The following is a 6,000-nucleotide window of genomic DNA, read 5'->3' as shown; positions in this document are numbered from 1 at the left end:
CCAGATGGTGCACAAACATTTTCAAGAGGCAAGTGAGGACGATCTCCTCTATTCAAAAATGCAGGAGGAATTTAGGTAGGCATAGGAATTAGCCAGGTTGAAATTTAGCCAGGAAAAGAGCGTATGAAATAGTCCTTGCTTGGCAGTAAGTACAATGAATTATTTAATGACCCTGAACCAAATTCAGAGCATTTCATCTTGGTGAAATTACTCCAGAGTCCCAAACAGGTTTACATCCCCAAAATTCTCTTTCAAGTCTCCTGTAATTTATTTATTTAAAGACAGTATTGCAAACAGCAAAAAGTCAGCTACAAGGAAGACCTCCTTCCTCAACAGAGAAAAAAAAAGATATAATAAAGAGAAAGTTTTGAGGTGGAGAGGAAAAAAGAAATACGCCACTCCCTTAAGAGAAATATATACCAGTAAACAAGTGATGCTGTAAGTCTGCAGGCCATCATTTTTACCACACTGCACTGCACTGGAGAACGTGTGAAAGACTGTTCCATTAGAAAAGACCACACACTTCTTATGCTGGATTTTTTTCCCTCTTACCCAGTTTGATGCTTTTGTTTTTGCCAAGACTGGTATCTGGGCTAAGCTTCAAGCTCATCAGTATTTCCCTTAGAGTTTCAGCCAAAAATACATCTTTTTCCACAAAGGCTGGATGATTTTCAGGATGATTTTACTTCTCTGCAGGAGGTTTTTCTCCTACTAAGTGCAAAGTGTGCTCAATCTATGGTATCTTGGCCACACTCAAACTCTTCTAGCTCAGTTAATTCACAGACAAGTTGAATACACGCAGTACATTTAGAAGACAGATAGCACTAAAGTGCCCTTTACCACACTGGAAACATACTGGAAACATTTTGTCCAGTTTATTAAGGTGGTCATGCTTAATTAAAGCATGTAAGTATTTCCAACAGAAGAAAAGAGCAGGTACTAAAAGACTTCTTAAGCAGAGAAAGGACCAATGGATGGAAACCAAAACTGGACAAATGTAAACAGCAAGTAAGGTTTTTTCCATTTTTAAACAGTCAGGGTGAATAACCATTGGAACAAGTTACCAAAGGAAGTGGTAGATCTTGGTAGATCCCAGTTCTTGACATGTGAGTCAAAACTGCCTGTTTCTGAAGTGTTTACCTTAGCTAGAGACAAATTACAGAAGCAACAGGGGTTATTGGTTGAAATGTGAAGATGGAATGGGTCCACTAATCTTCAACTCTGTGAACCCAGTTTTTCCAACTCAGTGCTTAAACCCCAACAACTGCCCACAATTCTTTGAAAATATGACTGGAAGGGAACCTCAGGGGTCATTTGGACAACCTGCCTGCCCCAAGGCAGGTCCAGCCCTATCTTATTTCTGAGAGCTGTTTGTCTAGTTCGTTCTTTGAAACCTCTCACGATGGAGATACTAAAATCCCCACAAGCACTCCAACTGATTGCACCTCTAACCTTAAAAGGGTTTCCTAACCTTAGTTTATCTTGAAAGTGAGCTTTTCTCTACATAAATCATCATCATTACTCTTCTCTGGACCATCTTCATTAGGTCCACAAATTTCTTGAAATGTTGTGCCCAAAAAGTGGACCAGCAGTCCAGCTGCTCACTGATACTAGCTATGGCAGAATTATTTTGTCTGTTTTTGGTTATATTCACATTTGTGTATCTCATGAGAGCATATGCATTTTTATGACAACAAAAAATTGAGAAATTGATCAATTTTGTGACGTTCTCTTGAATCACAAAAGCAATTTTACTTACTGAGCCACCAGTTCCCCATCTTCTGTTCCTCTAGCTGAGTATCTCTGAGTGCATACTCACGTATCTGTCTTTATTGGTTTACCTCCCTTTTGTCCAATCACTTCACAGTCTTGTCTTTTAGTATGCTCAGAGCACCTCCAGTTTTTGTGCGTTATTTCTAAATACGGTTCAGAAATTATGCAAAAGTATTAATGCATATATATGCATAAAACACAAAATTTCCTATTGAGATATCAGAGCATATGAATAACATGGTAAGTATATCATACATTTTTAACAGATGACTCAAAGGGGAAAAAAGAAGAGCCGAAAGAGTGGCCATGAAAGTCAGTGGCAGAATCAGCTAAAGTACTCAGCTTGCCTATTATGGGATACAAAAACCTCTTCTTTGTTCCAGTAGCAGACTAGATCCTATGCAAGCACAGCACCCAGCCCAAAGGGCAGATACAAAACATAAGGTCAAAGCTTCTGACTCAAAACACACATTGGATCAGCTTCAAATCCCTAGACATCAGCTTGTCATGTTATATCCCAATGCTACTGTTCTACCAAAGAAATATTTAGCAACAAGAGTTGTGGCACAGAAATAGTTATACTCAAGTGTGGAATAAATCCACACGTTAATACATTTTAAAATAGTCTAGGCCCACCCATGAAGGCAGTTTAAATCTTCAAAAACAAAAGAAACCCCAGCAACTGTCATGGGATCTTGGGGATAGGGAAGTAATCCAAAAATATCTTAATGTCTATTTAAAAGGAATAACTCAAACAAGTAGTAGAGTATGTGCTGTGTGCCATTGGAACACAAAACTCAGCTGTATTAGGCACCTATTAGAGGTTTAATCCCTGTTACGAGTGAACATCTTACTCCATAACATACTAATTCTCTGTCCCCTTAGGCACACACATAGGTATCTGCATAGGTGCGTGTGTGTTTGTGTGTGTATGTATATGGCTGTGCAAGTACAGAATGTGCGTATACTTAGATGCGTAGCTTGGATCATGCATTAGACTTGAAGGTAAGCTACAGTGATGGAGAAATCTTATCTGAGGCCAACTTCCCTTTATCACACTGTCACAGCATAAAAACAATGGGGATTTATGATCCTCTTTCATATCAGAGGGAAATGGCTAGCAACCCATCTTCTCCTTTTTGTAGGTGCCTTTAAGTCCCAAATAACTAAACTAACTTACGTATGGGGCACTATGACTATTTTAGATTGGTTTCTTGAGAGGTACCATAGCTGAATAGCGTGTGTATTCATGCTCCTTCTCATTATTTATTTCTTTTTTAATTATGGTTGAAATGTTCCCGAATCACAACTAAAATCCTGAAGATTTGAATATGAGCAAGTCATACAGACTTCATAATTGGGATGTCACTTTAATTGCTTTTTTCCTTATGAACGAGACCAAACATCATAATGCTCATGAAAACATGAATTGTCTTTAGGCAGGAAGTTAGTGTTATATAAAATATGTGCATGCATGCGTGTGTACACAAATGCATGTAGCATTACTCTGCCTGTGTGTATATGCATACGATTCAAGATTTTTTTCATCCTTCAAACTCAGAACTAATCGAAAATACTTTTACACCTAAAAGATTACTTTGGCTTTCCAGAAAGAAGGCTGGATAAAACTCAGTATGCAAGCTGAATCTGAAAAATAGCTAAATAGCTAAAACCTGAGGACTTGTGCACAAAAGTTTCCAGAGAATGATGAGCTGGTACATATTAGTCTATTGGTGGTAACTGTAGACTTTTTTCAGCAAATACAAGGTAATTCAAGATAATTTTGTCTTGAATCAGTTCATCTTTCCCACTGTCAGTGCACACAGGCCAGAGAGAACTATCCTTTGATATACACTTACCCTTCTGTAATGTGTTTGTGGGTTTAAGCTATTAGGCAGAATAGGATGTGCATCTCATACTACATGGCAAAAGTTATACCCCTATGTCTCGGTGATAACACCCAGTTAAAGACGCCAGCAATAGCAAGGATTTGAGAATGTATGAATAGGAAGCACTTAAATAACGCTTTACCCTCAAAGCACTTTGCAAACATTAATTAACATTTCAGTGCTCCCAGGAAACAAGTAAAACCATGCCACCTTGCTTTCCTGTGAAATGGTAAAACACCTTGCCTAAGGCTAAGCAGAAAGTCAGATGTGCCATTACAACGTGGGAGTCCCCTTCATCCAAGGCAATATGTATTCAACTAGAGCATACCTAACATTGCATTTTAAAAAGCATTTTTGTCCTTTATTTGTCACCAATTGTCGCTTCAGTAACGTGGCCATCTGTTAAATGTTAGTGACATTAAAAATCAAATGCAAACAAATGTGAAGCCAGTTCAAATAAAGAGGCAAGTCCACCAGATGTCTTCACTTCATTAGAAGTGAGACACTTCTAAGAGCAACTAAGAAACTCTGCCCTAACACAGCAATATAGATCTGCTTCCTTCCTATTTTCATGGCCTTCATCAGACTTCACTATTTTATTTCCAGCATGCCTATAGAGCAAAATCCACGTCACAACAGCAAACTTGACCTACAAGGAGTTTATAGTTATAATGAACATGACCTTTACTGCAATAATGGATTTTCACGTAAAAACAGTTTGTTTTCCAAGCCAGGGCCAGTACAGAGATGAGAGGAGTTCAGATGTTAATATCACTGCTTGGCTATCAGGTTTGCTAGCATTTTCACCACAAAGCTGCAAAGAGAAATTTCAGTTTCTCAGTGATCTATTGGTGCCTATCCCATACAGAAAATTCTTATTGAGAAATCTATATCTTCACAAGGATTACCACACGTAATTCATTCAGTGCCCAAAAAGGCTGTGAGTTAAATGCCCGTCGGTCAAGCTCCTTTCTACTTGGATGAGAATCTAGAGAATGCCAAGATTAATATCTCCTTTTCTCTCGCTGTTTTAAACTGAAACCAGGTACATGTTTCAGTGCCTATCTTAATAAATGTTTTTGGAGAAGAGCCCTGGGCTATTTATCACTGTAAGCTCTGCTTTCTCTGAACATTACTGTGCACTCAAAAGGTTATTTTGATCTTGTGTTTGAGAACTGAAAGATCCTGAAAGGTTGTAACAAGAGCAAAGAACTTTTAAAGAAAGTCACACATTTAATGAAATGAAGAAAAAAAAAAATCACAAACAGTTTTAAAAGTACTAGCATATGAATCTAAAAGACAAGGCTTTAAAGCAGTTGTTAATCAGCTGGGGGGAGGGAAGAAAGTGGTGGCAAAGGAGACAAAAAAAATACATGCTGCTGCATGGGAGGTTTTAACGAGTCCACCGTTGTCGACTTCTTTTGTTGACACTAAGCCTTTTCTCAGCAGTCGTGCAAGTCCCTGTACAGCAAGTGTAAGCCTGTCAAACAGGCTCTGCTTTTGTTAACAACTTTTTGGACTAAACAGACATCCTAGCACCTTGTAGACCACAGGTTGAAAGTCACTGATCTAACCAGAGGTATCTCATAGTTCTTACCGTTTGCTATGAGGTATCACCATTCGAATCATACAACTTCTTAAAAGTGTGGGCTTGGGGTTTTGTCACACATACGACCAGTATCTCTTTTCAGTCCAAACTATGGGCTTTGAAAGTCCAGAGTTGCAGCTGGACTTCTCAAAGGCCTCCAGAGTCACACTCTTCATCAGCGGATGATGGGCATGAGAGTATTATGCTGCCTAATGAAGGCTGGAAAAAGTCTGTCTGTCAAGAGAACTAAGACAATTGTGTTTCAGTGTCTAACATTATGAAATTATGAGTGAAAGATGGAATAAAACTGTCAGCTTTAAAAATCACCATTAACATGAGTCTGAAGGAGTGCTGCTTGGGCATCCCCTAGCCAGCACAGCGGCACTGGACTGGAGAGGACTCTGTCTGCTTGCTCTGAGTCTGCCCCTGGGCTCACAGTAATGAAGAAAGCAAGCTGACCTTTTCCAGGCTCTGGGAAGTCAAACCGGAATAAGCATCCACCATCACTCAAAGAAACTTGCTTGCCAAAAATCTATCCTGTAAGAGTAGTTGTACAGCATGTTTGGATTCAGACTGTAATTTCTGCTTTATATTACAGACCTCAAACTGCATGACAAGTGAATTCCAAAGGGAACTCTTTCTTCCTTTATGGATGAACTGCACCTAGCACTACAGGTCCCGGTCTTGAATAAGGCCTTCAGGTGTTGTAACAAAACTAGTAGATGGTAGATAAAATAAATAATTTAGAAA

The sequence above is a fragment of the Apteryx mantelli genome, chromosome 1 (assembly GCF_036417845.1).
Source record: "Apteryx mantelli isolate bAptMan1 chromosome 1, bAptMan1.hap1, whole genome shotgun sequence".
NCBI classification, from domain to species: domain Eukaryota; kingdom Metazoa; phylum Chordata; class Aves; order Apterygiformes; family Apterygidae; genus Apteryx; species Apteryx mantelli.
This window is presented reverse-complemented; position numbering follows the sequence as displayed.